General features: G+C 47.7%; 1 protein-coding gene and 1 long non-coding RNA gene across 5 annotated transcripts in view; one reads left to right on the plus strand and one right to left on the minus strand.

Annotated features, from left to right (window-relative positions):
- Positions 1-14,663, plus strand: part of LOC128837156 (uncharacterized) — a 48,616-nt gene extending 33,953 nt beyond the window's left edge. For both annotated transcript variants that reach the window (XR_008444905.1, XR_008444906.1), the window contains one exon: positions 14,162-14,663. This is a non-coding gene — a long non-coding RNA (uncharacterized LOC128837156). The remainder of the gene's footprint in view (positions 1-14,161) is intronic.
- The window catches only part of TMCC2 (transmembrane and coiled-coil domain family 2), a 68,320-nt gene that overhangs the window by 29,421 nt on the left and 21,930 nt on the right, over positions 1-16,969 (minus strand). The window contains exon 1 of one of the 3 annotated variants that reach the window (XM_054028083.1): positions 2,550-2,731. The exons of the other annotated variants lie outside the window; for them this stretch is intronic. The gene's annotated coding sequence lies outside the window, so the exon portion shown is untranslated. Of the gene's footprint in view, positions 1-2,549; positions 2,732-16,969 lie in introns of those variants that run through there. 3 annotated transcript variants of the gene reach the window in all.

The raw sequence follows: 16,969 nt of genomic DNA on the forward strand, positions 1-16,969 counted from the left end.
GGAGCTTATCAGTTTACAGATGGGGAAATGGAGGTGTAGAAAGTCTAGGTTACACGTGGCTTCTGATGCCTCAATTTTCTTGATGCCCTACTTAAAACAACGTTGGGCCTCATTTTAAGAAATGGCCTACAGCTCCCATTGACTTCCACTGGACTGGCAGGCCCTCAATGCCTCTGAAAATCAAGCCCAAGTTGTTTCAAGTTGGGCACCCAGAAATTATAAACCATTCTTGACAATATGCATCCCTATCTGACTTATCCAGGGTCACAAGGGAGCCAGTGACAGACCCTGGAATAAAAATGGCGGCATCCTGTCTTCCAGCCCCTGCTCTACCACATTTCCCTTCTAAAGGGAATAAAACCCAGTGGTGTGGCCTGCCCATCTCCTGCTCTACTCACTAGACTGCGCTCCCGCTCATAAATGGCTAGATCTGTCTCTGTACACTCCATTCAAATTAATGGACGCTGCACTCTTGAACTGAGGGGAGAACAGGCACTGGTAACTTCAGAAAAGAATTATGAAACAAGCAGACACAATGAACTGATCTCTCCTTTCCCAGGGTGGAGGAAGCACTCAAAGAGCACATCCAAAGAACAATCCATGCTGAGGATGTTGTATCTATAATGCATTCACTTGCCCTGCTTGCTTTGATTTCCCTGCAACATTGGTATTATTCATTATCAGGGCCGGCTCCAGGGTTTTGGCCGCCCCAAGCAATCGCGATCTGCGGCGGCAATTCGGCGGAAGGTCCTTCACTCCGAGCAGGAGTGAGGGACCGTCCGCCGAATTGCCGCCGAACAGCTGGACGTGCCGCCCCTCTCCGGAGTAGCCGCCCCAAGCACCTGCTTGCCAAGCTGGTGCCTGGAGCTGGTCCTGTTCATTATTATTAAATATCTGGGAGGTATTGCTGGGGTGGATTTGTTCTACGAACCTCAGCATAAAATATCCCTGAGATCTGCAGCTGTTATGAAATCACAAGAAAGGCATGTAGCAGGAATTCCCCAGGTCTGGCTAACACTGCTGCTGCAATCAATTTACATTCTCCAGCTAAGGGGGTGGGGACATGAGTCCGGGGCTGGGAGGGGACATGAGGCAGGGGCCAGATTACATCATTTCACACTGTTTTCTTTTCTCAAGAATGGTTTGACTCTTAGCCCCTTTCTCTGTGACTTTTAAACCACTAACATTTTCCGAAGGTCCTGGGGTGACTTACCCTTTGCCTCCCTTGAGCACCGCCTACTTGGGTAAGGAATTAAGCCTCACAAACAGTTATCCCCATTTTACAGATGGGAAAATTGAGGCACACTGACCCAAAATCCCACATGAAGCCTAAGCCACAGTTAGAAGCCAAGTCCATAGGTACCTATGTGAATTAGGTCAGATTTGGGAGGCAGTGTTGCCTAGGGGATAGAGCACAAGACTGGGCCTCAGGAGACCTGAGCTCTATTCCCAGTTCAGCCTCTGGCCTGCTAGGTGACCTTGGACAAGTCATTTCCCTTCTCCGTGCCTCAGTTTCGCCATCAGTGGGGACAATGCTACTGAACCTTTGTAAAGTGCTTTGCGATCCACAGTGCTATTATTATTGATGGTTACAAGGTGCTGAGCACCTCGGCTCCTATTGACTTCAGTGCAATTTGTGCATGCTTTGCCCTGCTGAAACACAGGGTGCTTATTTAGTGCAAAATATAGGCATAAGAGCTTAACGTTAGGCTTCTTCCTACATTGGCCTGGATCCTATACCTACAACCATCCTTTCTCCTAGCAAAAATACTGAAGGTGGGCGCTCAGTGCTGATTTCACTATCATCACCAAGCAAACTCTGATGCGACCAAGAGGGAGACTGACTTTCTATTTTCTTTACAATTTTAAAATGTGCTTTGACAATCTGTTCAGCTATTAGTGTCCCAGGCTGTGTCAACCTATCCAGTTGCTGCTATGGTTTACTCCTAAAACACAGGCAAATCACTACAATGAACCCTTGCTACTTTGTTCTTTGCTAACCCACCAGCCTGATCGTTCTCCTTACAAAAGCAGTGGTCTCATCCCACTGCTGAGTACAGATTTAACAGCTAGGAGCGCAGCAGTGAGTTCTCATGGTTCTATGACTTCACGGCCCAAATTCAACCATGGAGTAACTCCACTGGCTTCTAAGGAATTACACCGGGAAACAACTGGGCCCCATTCCTTAACAAAAGAACATTTATTGTTACACTATAAATAACTGAGGGCCAGATCCTTAGGTGGTGTAATAGCTCTAGTGAGGATCTGGCCCTTAACATTAAACCACATTTGTCAGACTCAATCAGCAATGCAACATCATAGGATTCAGCATCCTGAAAATATACATATATTTAAATCACACTCGCTAGCTGACACCTTACTTCATAAAACACACAATCCACTTTCGGTTTGCCAACGGTTAGGGTGAATTAACGAGGCTCCTCTGTGCTAGCGGGTCCATCCAACATTGAACATGTTTCAGTCTAAGCCAGCTGGCTTCCTCTCTGCTCCCATCTCATTCCAAGCTACAAGCAATAGGCAAAGGATACTCCAAGGGTGCTGGGATTCCTGGCATCCCCTGTCCGACAGCTCAAAGCACTGGGGTATTTCTGCTCATTCTTCAGACACAAAATTGCCTCCTGGAAATGAAGTCTCCTTTCACCATCTTCTCGGCTTTAAATTCTTCCCCTCCTGAATTTGCTCGGCGTTTGGTCTGACTCAGAAGAGTCACTGCCTGACGTGCAAACCCCTCTGGCTCTCTCCAGCTCTGGAGCATAATCTTTCACTGGACAGTTGTTAATTCTGACAAGTTCTACGTAACCTGATCCTTAAAAGGGGGAAAGCTCCCCCGCCTTGAAACCTAATTCCATCAGATGCCAGCTGGTGCTGAGGAAGGAGCCACTGCTGTGCCCGGTCCGTCACAGCCAACAAGAACGCGCCTTGTCAGAAATGATGAACTTTGACTGACTTTCCTGAACTCCCCGCCCTAGGCTGCACTGCAGACGGCTGAGCTATCTCCACTGAAGACTTCTCAGGACTTTCAAGGCTGAGAAATGGCCAGTCCTCAATGTTACCGGGACCAGTCTGGAGCTTTCCATATAAGACCAACTACGAACTGGAGCAAAGGTTGTGACTTACTATCTAGGGAAAAATTCTTCCAAAGGAGGTCTCTCCAGAACACAATCCCTGTGTTAAAGGGCCTGATCCAACTAAACTCTCCCATCGAGTTCAGTGGGCTTTTAATGAGGCCCTAAAAGCAGAGACATAACTCTGATCTTTCCAGAATTCCTGGGCTCAATGGAGTAGGAGCAAACATAGTCCCATAATGACAAAGGATTGGGTAGAATTCAGCAGACAGCATGCTGAAGCAACTAAAGGCAGCAATTTTGAGAAGGAGCCGTGTACCTGAACAAACACTGCTATGGACTCCCAAAGAAGCAGAAGAGGATGAAACGGAAGGCTACAGAAAACGTGTGACGAACAGGGCATCTGGATACTCCATTTAAATTAGAGAGGGAATGGGAATCGGGACACCTGGGCTCTATTCTCAATTCTTCATGTTTTGCGGCACTTATTGTCACTGAGCCTTTAATGTGGACAACACACAGGACCTCGATTTTTAAGGTTTCATATGCAAGACCCGCCACATGGGAAACCACACGGGAACCCATGATCCTTAGGCCCCCTAAAACTGCCCAAACTCTGAGAATCCTCAGGCAGGTAATACCATTTACGCAGGGATTGGCACAATGAAAGCAGCTGGGTGGGAGGGTGTGGACACTGATGAGGAAGAAGAAAAGATGATTGTGAAGCTAATGGTTGCCTTTTGTTACATTTGAGGCTACATGAACAGGGCAAGAGTATAAGTAATAATGGGGAACGCTGGGGTCAGGAAGAGAATATTAAGACTGCCACGGAGCTCTCCTATTTTTGTGAGTTAGTATAAACAGAGAACGCAATTTCATCCCCCTGACTGCTGTTTACTGCAACCAAAATACAGCACCCTATTTCACCCCAGAGGTGATTGCATTTCACGACACCCTTGTGTACAGTCACTGTATCTGTTTGTGACGTATTCTGGGCTCTTCTGTATTGAAACAGGTTGGTATAAAGTCATCAGGTCAAATTCCCCAACACCCTATTGGCATCCACATAGTTACACCAGGGATAAGGCTGACCCATTACATTCAGAAATGGATCTCTCTGTCTATTCAGAAGCTGATCTGAAGTATTAGCCCCCACCTGTCTAATGACTGAAGTATCTGAAAAGCATGAAGGTATCACTGCTGGGTGGGGGAGGGAGGAGGAAGGAGGAGAAAAGAGACCACAGCTGGTGCTGTCATTTGTTGCTGTAATTTTATCCTGTCAAGAGAGCCAAGGGCAGCCGTGCCAAGAGCCTGACTGAAGCATTTCAATGCGCTGACAAAAAATTCAGTGCTCTTGCTACTGAGACTAGCTTCTGCCCCATGGCTCTACAGGCCCCCACATTATTTATTTCATATTTCGGCACAGCTAACTCCAGCTACCTCAGTTCTGTATCGGGCCAGTCTGCCTCAGGACAACAATTTATGTATCCTCGTGATTATCTCACCTAGACGTCGTACCTACGGATCGAGGCCCCCTGGTGCTGGGTGCTACACACACAGCTAACAAAAAAGGGCCCCTTCCCCAATGGGCTTAAAGGCCAAGTACACAACGAGTCTCTTATCCTGGCTCTTCTCTCTAGCCCCCACAATATTTGTTGGCAGGGAGATTTACCCTAGAGAGAGAGGGACAAATTCAGTTGCCCTCCTGAGGTTGCTCTGTTTTCAGCCAGCACCCAGCCAGGGGGCTCCCGGGGTGTTCACAGAGCATGAGCAGGCATTCAGAGAACAGCAGAGACAGCGACATGGCCCTGGTTATCTCTGGGTTTTCCTCCCTGCATTTCCTCTCTCTCATTTCCTCTCTGCCTCTCTCTTTCTCTTATCAGAGGGTAGCCGTGTTAGTCTGTATCTACAAAAACAACAAGGAGTCTGGTGGCACCTTAAAGACTAACAGATTTATTTGGGCATAAGCTTTCGTGGGTAAAGCATTTCAATGAGTGAAGTGAGGTTTTTACCCACGAAAGCTTATGCCCAAATAAATCTGTTAGTCTTTAAGGTGCCACCAGACTCCTTGTTGCCTCTTTCTCTTGTCACTCTGTCTCCTCCCAAGATGGCTTGTGGGGAGCAGACTTCTACAAAGCCAGTGTCAATGTCCTCACTTCTTTCTGGACAACAAGGAAACCCACCGGTGCAAGTCCTTCCTCCACCCAGCTCTGCTGATGCACCTCAGCCCTGACCTGAAACGACCCCTGCTATTCCAGTAATGGACCCCTGGGACAGCTCTGCCGATGCGCCTCAATCCTGACCTGCAATGCTCCCTGATATTCCAGTCCTAGGTTCCCCATCCACACAGCTCTGCCAGTGCACTTTGATCCTTACCCACAGCACCCCATGCTATTCCAGCCCTGGGTCCCCTCTGTGCTCTGTCACTGCCCCTCAGTCCTGATCTGCAATTCTGCTACTCCAGTCCCACATGTCTGCCACTGCATTTCAGTTCTGACTTCCACCCTCTTCCCCACAGCCCACCGCCACTATTCCAGCCCTTCACAGGGAATGCCAATTGGATCAAACTGCTCTGCTTTTGTAAGGCAGGCGAGGAACCACAATGAGTCCTCACACATTCGTTGCTGCCTTCAATCCAGACTGTAATCTTCTAGGTGTAAACCAGAATTGCACTGTTTACAGCCCAGCTACACACACGCACTTTCCCACAGTATCTGAATCTCTAGTTTAAATTCTGCTAAAACAACTGAATTAGGAAGCCTGATGTATATCCCCTTAGCAGCCATGATGCAGGGAGGGATGCAGTAACATTGCCACCTAATGACCAAAGGAGTGGCCAACGATTGCTGCTGAAACTTCTTTTGTAGAGTAATATTTCAGCCCAGCACCTGGGCCCATGCGACTGTTAAATGGATCTCACACGCCTCATTCTCTGAGCCCTCTACTGAAAACACGCCTGTCAATATTAGAGGTGCATGGCTCAAATCTGCCCAGCTCTGATCTTCCCACTATGCCTTTGTTTCCAGGCTGGATGCGAAACTGGAAGAGGCTGATTTTCCACCCCATAGATTCTGCAGGCGCTCAGGCCCCGAAACAGGAGTGAGGCGCCTAAATACCTTTAACGATCCAGGCCGCCGTTATTACGATGCTGAGAGCCCTGTAAATGAATAGACTGATTTGACCGAGATGCAGCCCATGATGGGAGAAACGTCATGTGAGCGGCTGATCGAGGACAGTTTCCTCGCCCTGCAGGACAAAATTTCACAGGAACAACTAGTGAAGTTTAGGCACAGCCACACGGGAACACGAACCTGCTGGCAGAAGCTCCCACAATGCTCAGCAGAAGCCCCCGCCAGGCAATTTAAGAGGTAGCAACAGGCTTAGAAAGATGGCCCATCTAGTCATGGTGGGACTGGCTGCGATGTGGAGGCTTGAGGATGGTAAAGCAGAAGAATCCACAGAGTTCTGGTGGGGACGTGGTAAACTCTGCAGGTTGGGGAAGGGAGCAAAGAGTGAATGAGGAGTAATAGGTCTTTTATTGAGGATGAGAAGTCCCCACTCTTCTGCTCTCACCAAATAACTATGTAAAGAACTCAGCAAGCCTTGTCTCCTTCCTGGTGCCTCTGAAGCAGAAGATGCAACCAGCCCACTCCATCTCGGCCCCCTCCAGCCTGTAGTCTCACCCACCGTTAGCCTCTGATCTGTGCAGCTTTCCATCAGGAACAGCAGCCAGACATACCCCTCCCGCACCCCTAGGGAAGGTCTTTCCTGACCTCAACAAGCCATTCGTCTCCTGCACTGAGCATGTGATGAGACTCCTGCCATGCCTGGAGACAAAGGCATTAACCACTGCCTTTAGTTTCCATCAAGAAACTGGTTCGGCACCATCAAGAAATAATAATAAATACTAGCCACTATTTTAACGAACCCCATAAATGCGGGAATACCTCTGCTAGGAACAGGGCTGAGTGCTGCCACACAGCCACTGGATAGAAACAACCACCGCGGGCTGGATTTGAATCAGCAACCTGGCCGCAAAAGGCTTTTTAGCTCCTTACAAAGCCCCCGCAGCACCCCCTGTACAAACAGCTTCTTTCTCTGAGAGTCCCGCTCTCTGGTTCCCTGCTCCATTGCAGGTCATTCCGTGCACCCTCTTGCACCTTAGCTAGACAACGTACTTCCAAACAGGGAGGCACAGAGAGCATCCAGTTGTGTTGAAGGAATCCTGCTTTTCGGGATGGGGTATGTGTGTGTGGAATAGTCAGAAATGAAGGCACTCACCTGGTCATGAACCATCTCGTCGCATCAGGCAGGTAGTGCAATCCAGGTGACTTTGTGCTTGGCTCTCTGGCAACACTACATACAAATCTGGCTTGGGTCCCCTGTTCCTGCAGCCCCTCTTGAGGAGGGCGTAGGGACGGAGAAAGAATATTCCTTCAACTGCACACAGAGGCGGCGGCCACACAGGATGCCATCAATCTGCATCGGCGCCGCTGTTAATCTGACAATGGCTGCAAACTATCTGGTCTGAGCAAGGGCCAGGGAGGGTTAGGACCCGCGAGCACAATGCCAATGCTTCCCATCCCTCCCTCCCAGATGCGCAGCCCGATGGGGTTGCGCTGTGCGGGCCTCAGCAGCCGACTCAGCAGGATAATAATCCCCTTCTGTCGGCCTCTCCCAGGAAGGCCTGGCAGGTCACCAAGGGGAGATTAGTGAGATAATGAAAAAGCTCCTCAGAGCGCGCCCGCCGCCATGGCCTGCCTGCCTCCACCCTCCCCCAGCCACAGTGCCTGTGCCACTGTTCCCATCACCCAGCACTTTGAAAAGTGCTCGGCTGTGCAGATGGTAAATCCGCGTCTCCCACGGCCTTTGGAAGCAGCGCTCCAATGTTCTTCCCATGGGCTGCAGCAACACCTGCTGGCCTCATCCGGACATGCCACGCTCTGGGGAACATGGCCCACCTTGCAGCACAGAAAACACCCCCATCAGCACAGGAGCAGGTGGTGCTGCTGCTAACCAGCCTCTCTCCTCCCCCTCTGCACATGTGCTGCAAAGACACAGAGGAAGCTCTCACCACGAGCAGAGCTGCACAATGGGTTAGGCGCATTAACAGGGGATTTACACCTTCCTCTCAAACCATAGGTATGGGCTGCTGTCTGAGGCAGGATATCTGATTTCAAAGACCAATGAACTGAACCTCTGCAGCTAATCCTACGTGTGTCAGCATCTGGGGCTCGGTCTGAGATAACTCTGTTTAGGAGGCTAAATGCTCTAAGTATAGCCCCCTATGGGGACCATAAAAAGGAAGAGGGTGCAAATGAGGCACCCTGCTGGCTGATCAGCCCAGAGGAGAGTTGGCCAAGTGCTGGGTGGAACAGAGGACAAAACACTCTAGCCCTCCACTGCTGCAAACTTAAGATCCTGGCTTGGCTCACTAGTGAAAAGAAGTTGTCCAGTTTCAACCTAGGGCCCAACGAGACATCTGTCCAAATCATAAAGCCACCTCAATGGCCCAAAGCAGAAAAAGGACGTAGAATGTGCAGCCACTGTTGGTCAGAGCAACTAAAGTTTTAAGCCGCCCACAGCCAGTCAAACAAATCTACATCAAACGCAAGGAAGTCTAATGCAATCACTTGAAATCTGAATTAGTCACAAGATGCTCATAACTATACCACACGCGTCCGCATTCCAGGAGAAAAGAGCTTCACGGAAGGGGAGGGGGACTCGGTTACCCAGTGAATTGAATTGTAAAGTGGCAGATAAAGATTCTCGCTACCTGACTGGCAGATAAAAACGCATATGCCACGGGTTGTCTTGCAATAGCATGTAGAATCCCTGGAATTCTCAGTGCAGTGGGAAAGAGCTGTACATCAGGAGTTGTTTGCAATCATCCAGCCAGACAGCAAGTGTTCCCTATCTCATTCCATAATTATCCCGCTCTGAATACTTGCCTGCTTTTCTAGACTACACAAAATAATAGAAAATGTAGAGTAGGTGGAGCATCCTCGGAGGAGGACTAGAGAAGCTGCTCTCAGGTCCTTTTCATCTCTGATTTCAGGAATTCATAATAGAAAACAAAGGTTTGCTCTAATTTTAAGATATTCATTTACCAGGGACTGGAGGCTCAAATGTCAGATAATGAATTACATTATGAGCCTGTCAGCTCCGGGTTGCTGGTTTTGAATGCAGATCATGTCAACGCCGATTAAAACTTGTTGCCACCTGAAAGCTGTTTTATGGTCTCAATCCAGTTCTTAGGAGACAAAGATCAGTGTCATAAACCTGGCCTCCGATGCAGATAAATATTATCCAGTTTTACAGAGGGGCATAATGAGGCACAGAGAGGGTAAGTGACTTGACTAACATCACACAGCATATGAGAGTCAGAAATAGAACCCAAGAGGCCTGAAACCCAGTTCTTTGTCCTAATCACGAGAATTCCATCCTACCACTTCACCTGGGTAGCACACATCCCACTCCTGCTGGCTTCAGGGACTAGGATGGGGCTTATTTACCACTTGTGTAACAGAGATCTAGCTCCTTTGAGAACACCGCTGAATATCAGCTCAGCCCAGACAGCTGTTTCTTTCCAGCCAGACCAGGACTTGGTAGAATTTGCGGAATTTCAGAAAATAACTTAGTGCAAATAATTTTATCACCAGTAGAGGGGGTTCTGGGTCAAAAGAGGCAGGCTGCAGGGAAATAGGCAGAGAGATCTTTAAAACAGAAGTGCCTTAAATTAAGTTTGGTAAGGCGGGCAGTGGGCTGCAGGGACCTAATTAAAAAAAATGTCAATGGCTGCTCAGAGAACACTTGCTAAGGCTGAGCAATTATGTAAAAGATTAATACAGCTCTTATACTTAAGCTGTTATGCAATGAACTCAAAATTCAATATGAAATGCCTGGGTGAAAAGTTTATTCTTATTAATGCTGCATGTCAGCACTGCAATCTGCTTTTAACAACACAGCTGGGGTAGAAAGGGTCGGGGTCAGCCATCTCTACCCATGTGGACGCATGCCAGGCCTGATTCAGAAAGCAAATTGGAGCCCAGCACACAGACACCTTGCAGGATTCATCTTGTTGGTGCCACTGGGAGTTGCACAAGCTTCTCAGGAGCAGAATGAATTTGGAAGTGGCAGGTCACTTCGTTCCTTGGTGCCTCGGTTTCCCCATGTGCAAAATAGGGACAACAATACTGACCTGCCTGCCATGGAGGCACAGGGAAAACTAATTATTATTATTATTGCAGTAACACCTATGGACCCCAGTCAGGGACCAAATCCCCATTGTATTGGGCACCATACCAACAAGTAACACAAAGGCCTCTTTGCCCCAGATTGTTCGCAGATTTACACAATACACAACAAGGCCCAATCAAACAAAGCACTTAGGGCCAGATTGTAGAGAGATGCAGATAAGAGCTTGTAGAGAGATGCAGATAAGAGCTTGTGGATACATAGGTGCCTAACTCCCACTGGAATCAATGGGAACCAATGGGAGTTGGGTGCTTGGAGCTTTGGAAAATCCCATTAGGTGCCTATCTGCATCTTTAGGCACTTGAATACCTTTAAAAATCTGGCCCTTAAGCACATGCTTCAATTTAAGCACATGAGCAGTACAATTGCCCCTGGCCGGCAGATAAGTATTATCACCCCCATTTTGCACAGGGAGAATCAGAAGAACTGACAGGTGAAGGGACTTACTTCAATGGAACAACGTGTGCTCAAAGTTAAACATGTGCTTAGGTGCTTTTCTGGATCAGAACCTATATGACTAAACCAACACACAGAGCATGGGGAAAAGGCAAGGTAAGACTAGAGCCAAAGACATGTGCATAAATTGGTAGTCACCTCAGTCTCAGCAATTACAGGTGGGTCACCTGCTAAAGTAATGCCATAAACTAGTGTTTGTCAAGCAGCCAGGAGACAAAGGCATTAACCACTGCTTTTAGTTTCCATCAAGAAACTTGTTCAGCACCAACAAGAAATAATAATAAATACTAGCCACTATTTTAACGAATCCCATAAACGTACATGGTACGAGGTCAGCATGGAACACTGGAATGCGTCAGTAAGAGGACCAGCAGTATGGTCACAGCCCCCAGTTACAGCTGCAGCCCGCATTCTCTCTAGTCTAATGTCTCTGAGTACACCCCACACTCATTCCATCCTTCACCTCATTTTCATGCCCTTTCTGTACTAAAAGAAAAAGCCCGCTCTTTGGTCTGAAATTAACTAGAGTTAGATCCTCAGCTGCAGCAGGCATGCTCAGTGCAGCTGTGGAGAGTGTGGGGGCAAAGGTAGCTTCAAGTCACTATTAAATATTATTTTTATTTGTATTACTGTAGTGTGTAGGGTCCTCAGTCATGCACTAGGACCTCCTGGTGCTAGGCACTGTACAAACACAGAACAAAAAGATGGTCTCTACCCCCAAAGAGTTTACCATATAAAGTCATCTTTGCCTACCCCAATCCTGGGCCAGCTGTGGACTCACAATCCCCACTGTAATTTAGAGCATCCAGTACACAGACTGCAGCCAGGATCTGAAAGTCCAGCCAGGGTCTTTCTGCCTCTTCTATTATCCCTGGTATTATTCTTATTTGTACTCCAGTACTGCCTGAAAGCCCCAACTGAGATCACCACCACATTGTGCTATGTGCTATACCAATGCATACAGGGCTGAGAGACAGTCTCCGACCTAAAGAATTTACAATCTAAATAGACAAGGCAGATTAAGAGTGGGAGGAGAAACAGAGGCACCGAGAGTGGACATGACTGACCCGTGGGCACACAGCATGTCACTGGCACAGCTGGGAATAGAATCCAACTATTTTGAGTCCTGGTTCCACCCCTTATCTGCTGCCTCTCTTCGTAGTGAAGATTTGACAATTGGCACCTCGCTGCCAATTTTATCGAGGATATATGAGCCAGAACAGAATGTATCTTGTTCACCTGCAACTGCACAGGCAACTACAAGACTAATATTAATACACAGCTTGTTTGTGTCAGCAGAGAAAGCGGATCTGAGTCAGAGAGACTAAGAAGCAGATATGTTGAGTAAGACAAGACAATTTTTACAGAGTCACATGATTTTAACCGCATTTGAATGCACCAAACTTTCCCTAACCGCAGAACGTGCCACTGAAAATCAAAACAAAAAATTCAGAACAAACTGGCAGAGGTGGAAACTCCCTGTGACTCAGAAATAACTGAGCGACTGCTTGAACTATTTCCATCAGCCAATACTAGTAGCATTACAAGACACAGAGTGTGGGAATGCTACAGAGACAATAACCTCTATGAATTCAATCTTGCTCGAAATTGTATCAGTATACTGCACAAGTTGGTCCTGTGTGTCTCTTTGCCCTGTCCGTAAAAACAGGGATAATAATATTGCCCTATTGTAATGATTAATGAATGAATCCGTGAAATGTGCCCATGTGCAGAGGGCAAAGCACAAAGCCGACGTACCACTTAAGACCTCATATCAGAGTTCAAGTGGTTATTAAGTGGCTCTCTGCACAGGAATGAATTTCATCCAAATGTCTGTAAGGTGCTACATACAAGCTGGGAAAGTGGTTTCATTGTCTTAACTCTCCCTAGCACATTTGATCAGGGGTTTTCACTCCAGAAAGCGGAATTGTTTGTGTTATTTTAAGAAGCAGGATTGTTGGGGGGCTTCTTAGCCATAGGAAGTGGGGACTTTTTAGCCTGCAATGTATGGTTTTACTATAGATTTTGGGAGGGCAAAACATTTTAATCATATCAAGAGGCTCTCCCCTGCATGTGACTCCTGCAGTGTGAGTGGCTACTGGCTTTGTACTGATTTATAGCCCTAACAAAGGGACCGCTCTTTGGCAGAAACCCAACAAGGCAGGCATCCTCTACAGTAATCTTCCTGGCTCCCAGACACCAGCCGGTGCATTCTCTCAGGCCACAGCCATCAGCTTAATTACAGTTAGAAATCTACACTGCTGAAATGCACGGCTAGATGCCCCCTGGCTTTAGAGCAAAGAAGCACCTTTCTGAGTAACACTGAAAACAGGGAGGGGAGAGAGGCTAGATACAGGGGAAGATAATTTATGGCCGTGTCTGTCATGGACTCTGATGTGATGGAGAAATCCCCTTTTCCCAGGTCACCCAGTACTTTTCCGTGGATACTAAAGATTTTCTTGTTCTGTCCTTCTTTCTCCTCCCTCCCTCTCTAAGGGTGAACCATGGTGTCAAAGGAGCAAAGGGCAGCATTCCTGCATGCTATACAGTACTTAGCACCACTGAGCCCAGCTCTCCCCTGCAGGCACCTTGTGCAGGCATTTATCCTTGTGCAGAGTGGGTGTCAAATGCTCCCATGTGGATCTGGGGTCTATTTTATGCCCACTCTGCAGAGACATAAATGCTGACTCCAAAAGAGAGGTAGGAAAGAATCAAGCTCTGTAGTCAGACCGTGACCCTCCATCTCCATGTGCCCCCGTTTCAATACGGATATTCACCCTTTATTATTATTTGTTTTGCAGTAACATTTAAGGTGCTCCAGTCATGGAGCAGGACCCCATTGTGCTGTACAAACACAGAGCAAAAAGACAGTCCTTGCCCCAAAGAGCTCTGGTTTTCTTCCCCCTCAGCCTAACCTGCCCCTATTAATGACACCCCCAGAAGACCAAAAGTTCTGGAGAGTTTGCTTTACACCCCAGCAGGCAGATGCCTGTTTGGAGAAGCATGTGTCAGTAATGAGGACAGGGCAAAGGAAGAAAGAAGAGCTCCAAATTCAGGAGCCCAGGCTGGCAAAGTGGTGACAGGGAGTTGGTACTGAGATCATTCTGACCGCTCTGCAATTTGTGGGTTTGTACTGTGGGAGTGCACGTGCGTATATGCATGTGTGCGTAAGTATTTTAAGTGCACGAATGTGTAAGTGCATGTGAGTATTTGTGTGGGTGGGTGCATCAATGAATATGTAAATGTGCTTAAATGTATATGGGGGGGGGCGTGAGGATGTATATGTAAAGATACATATTCATGCATATGTGTTTTATTAACCGTTTCACTGTCGCTGGACTACTCATGTGTCTCGACTGCAGTTTTCATTCAGACTCCATCCATCTGAACAGCACATCGGATTGCACCATGCATCACACCAGGGAGGAGCAGCCAATTTCCTGCCTGTACACAAACTGCCACCTAGCACAAAAGGGGCCACTAAAGAAAAGACCCTGGATTCATTTCAAACAGGAGGCTTTATTTTTTCCCAAGGCTATGGACAAATAATACAACGTGAGAGAGTTAATATTACAGAGCTCTTGTCTTCCTAGAACACACTTATTGTTCCCATTGCCCTAAGAAGGCCTCTCTGCCACAATATCACCTTTAATCTTATTTTTCTTTGTCTCGTGTGCCTTTAATTATTCATCTGCCTTTTTTGTGTTCGTTTATGCAGCCTTATCAGCTGACATGAGCCCCGCTTTGTTTTCAAGTTCTGATATGTCAGTCTGAATTACCCTGGTACGAAACTCTTGTGGCAAACAGGGGCCAACGAGGCTGGGTGCTGCAGCAAAGGCCAATCCTGGACCCTAAAAAAGACCAGAAGCAAAGCAAAGCAAAACACATAACACAGGGGGCCAGAACAGATTCCCATGTCCAGTAAGTTCCTTCTTACACTGCTCGGGCTCTGCAAAGGAGCCTTCAGGAGGGAGTGAATTTACACACTACACTTGTTTGAAGGCGAGTGTGTATGTATACAGGTCTGTGTGCGTCTAAGAGCATGTCTGTGCCTGAGCGAGTGTGTGTAGACGGGTGAGTGAGTTTGTGAACGTGGGCTAGTGAGTATCATGCGAGTGTCTCTGTGTGTATTTGTAAGACGGTGGAGGAGTGTGTATGACCTGTGTGTGTCTGTGAGGTTGTGTCTACGTCTCTCAGTGTGAGAGAGTGTGTGTCCCCCTTTGTATGTGTTTTAATTTGTGTGCGCAACTCTGTGTGCATGGGTGTGTGTCTGTCTGTGCGTAACTGTGTCCAGGTCTAGTCATGTATGACTCGGTGTATATATATGTGTGTGTATGTGTCTGAGCACACGTTCCTAGAGCTTTCATTGTTGCTGCAGCTCAAATATATACATAGGAAAAGCCAAATGCCGACTGCAAAACAAACAAACAAACGTTTCCTGTTGGTATTGTTTCCATTGCCTCATCAGGCAACGAAAGAGTCCAGGTCATATTTCATTCCTCAGAGATTCAGTAGAATATATAGAGAGAAATTCATTTCAGGCACCAAAGGAACAATCCTGGGCCAGGCCTGCTGAAATCCATCTGTCCTGCTACCCTGGATCCCTTTCTTCTGACTGTACAAATCAGGTTGCCAGGAGGCTGCTACGCTGCTGACTGGTTATCAGCTTGGAACAGGAAGCTGTCACCTGAAACCGCAAGCTCCCATTTGAGCAGGTAAAGCTGTATCTGCATCCATCAGCAAAGAGATCCGGGCCATGAAAATGAACGAAACACTGAGGATTGGGGCCAGGGAACTAGTTTTTCCTCTTTGGGGCCCTGCCAGGCCGTTACTGATGGGAGTGCAAGGATCTGTTGTAATGACCTTTTTTATTCCTTGCTGTTGTGAAATTGTGGATTGTGTAAATTTTGTTGATTGCTGTAAGACAAGGACCACTCTGCAGAGAGCTAGGCAGAGTGCAAATGACTCACACTGAGCCTAATGCACATTCACCCTGCCACTCCAGCCCTGTCCCGCCCCACCCCACCGCACAGCCAGTGCACCTGGAGCCTGACCTGCAGCACCCCTACTAGCTCATCCCCAGAACTCCATCCTAGCATACAGCAATCCTTGCTAGTCTAGCCCGGAACCCTAAAGCACCTCAGCCCAGACTTGCCACCTACCCGATGCACCTGAATCCAGACCTGTATCACCTCCCCATCACCCCCTTGCTATTCCAGGCCTCTCCACCACCTCATCTCTAGTGTCCACACACTTCAGTCCAGATCTGCAGCCATTCCTACTCTTCTGGGACCCTCAACTCACCTCTGCCTAGCAGCAGCCGGCTTTTTGAATCCTGGACCACCCCCCACAGCTCTGCCAATTCACTCCAATCCTGACCATCTTTTCTTCCTCTTGTTCTGCCCCCAGCCTATTCACATACACAGTTCTACCCAAGTATCTCAACCCAGGGCTGCTATTCTAGTTCCCGACTGTTCCTGAGGCCAAACAGTGTTGCCAACTCTTGTGATTTATTACGAGTCTTGCAATATTTGGACTTTTTCTTAAAGTCCCAGCCCCTGGAGTCATGTTATCCCGTGAGAATCTCAGCTTTCATCTAAAGCAAAAATAAGTTTCCAGCCCTCATGATTGTGGAGAAAAGCTTGAACATAGGAACCCTAAAGGCTCAAAACGCAGAAGGCAAATCAAAAGAACCCAAACTATATTATTTTTAAGCCATGTTCCTGATTTTTGAGGGCCAGACTAGTGAGTTTCGGGGTTGGTGATGCTGCTATGTGAGCGAGTGGCATTTCAGTCACGTCTGCCAAGTGTGCAGCTGAGACCACCAAAATCATTACACGAGAGATCCTGAATCCGCTTTGAACCACGGCTCCCAGAGTGACAATCTGGTGCACTGGGCAACTGCGCCTCAGAATGAAGTGAACAATAAACTCATCTTCTCCTCCCGGTCACTCAGAGGCAACAGAGCTGAAAGCTGCTCCCAGCTAACAAGCATGTGTCACTTCCCTCAGTGGCTGCACTTTGTCCTCAGAGTGCTGTGCAGCTGTGTTAATCTGCACTGTTTCATAATTAAGACGGCTAAATGCTAGCTGGAAATATCATCCTCTCTATTAGCTACGTGCAAAGCAATTTAAAAATCACTTTGGACGGTCCCAATTTGCAGCCACTTA

Source organism: Malaclemys terrapin, chromosome 4 (assembly GCF_027887155.1).
Source record: "Malaclemys terrapin pileata isolate rMalTer1 chromosome 4, rMalTer1.hap1, whole genome shotgun sequence".
Classification (NCBI taxonomy): Eukaryota; Metazoa; Chordata; order Testudines; family Emydidae; genus Malaclemys; species Malaclemys terrapin.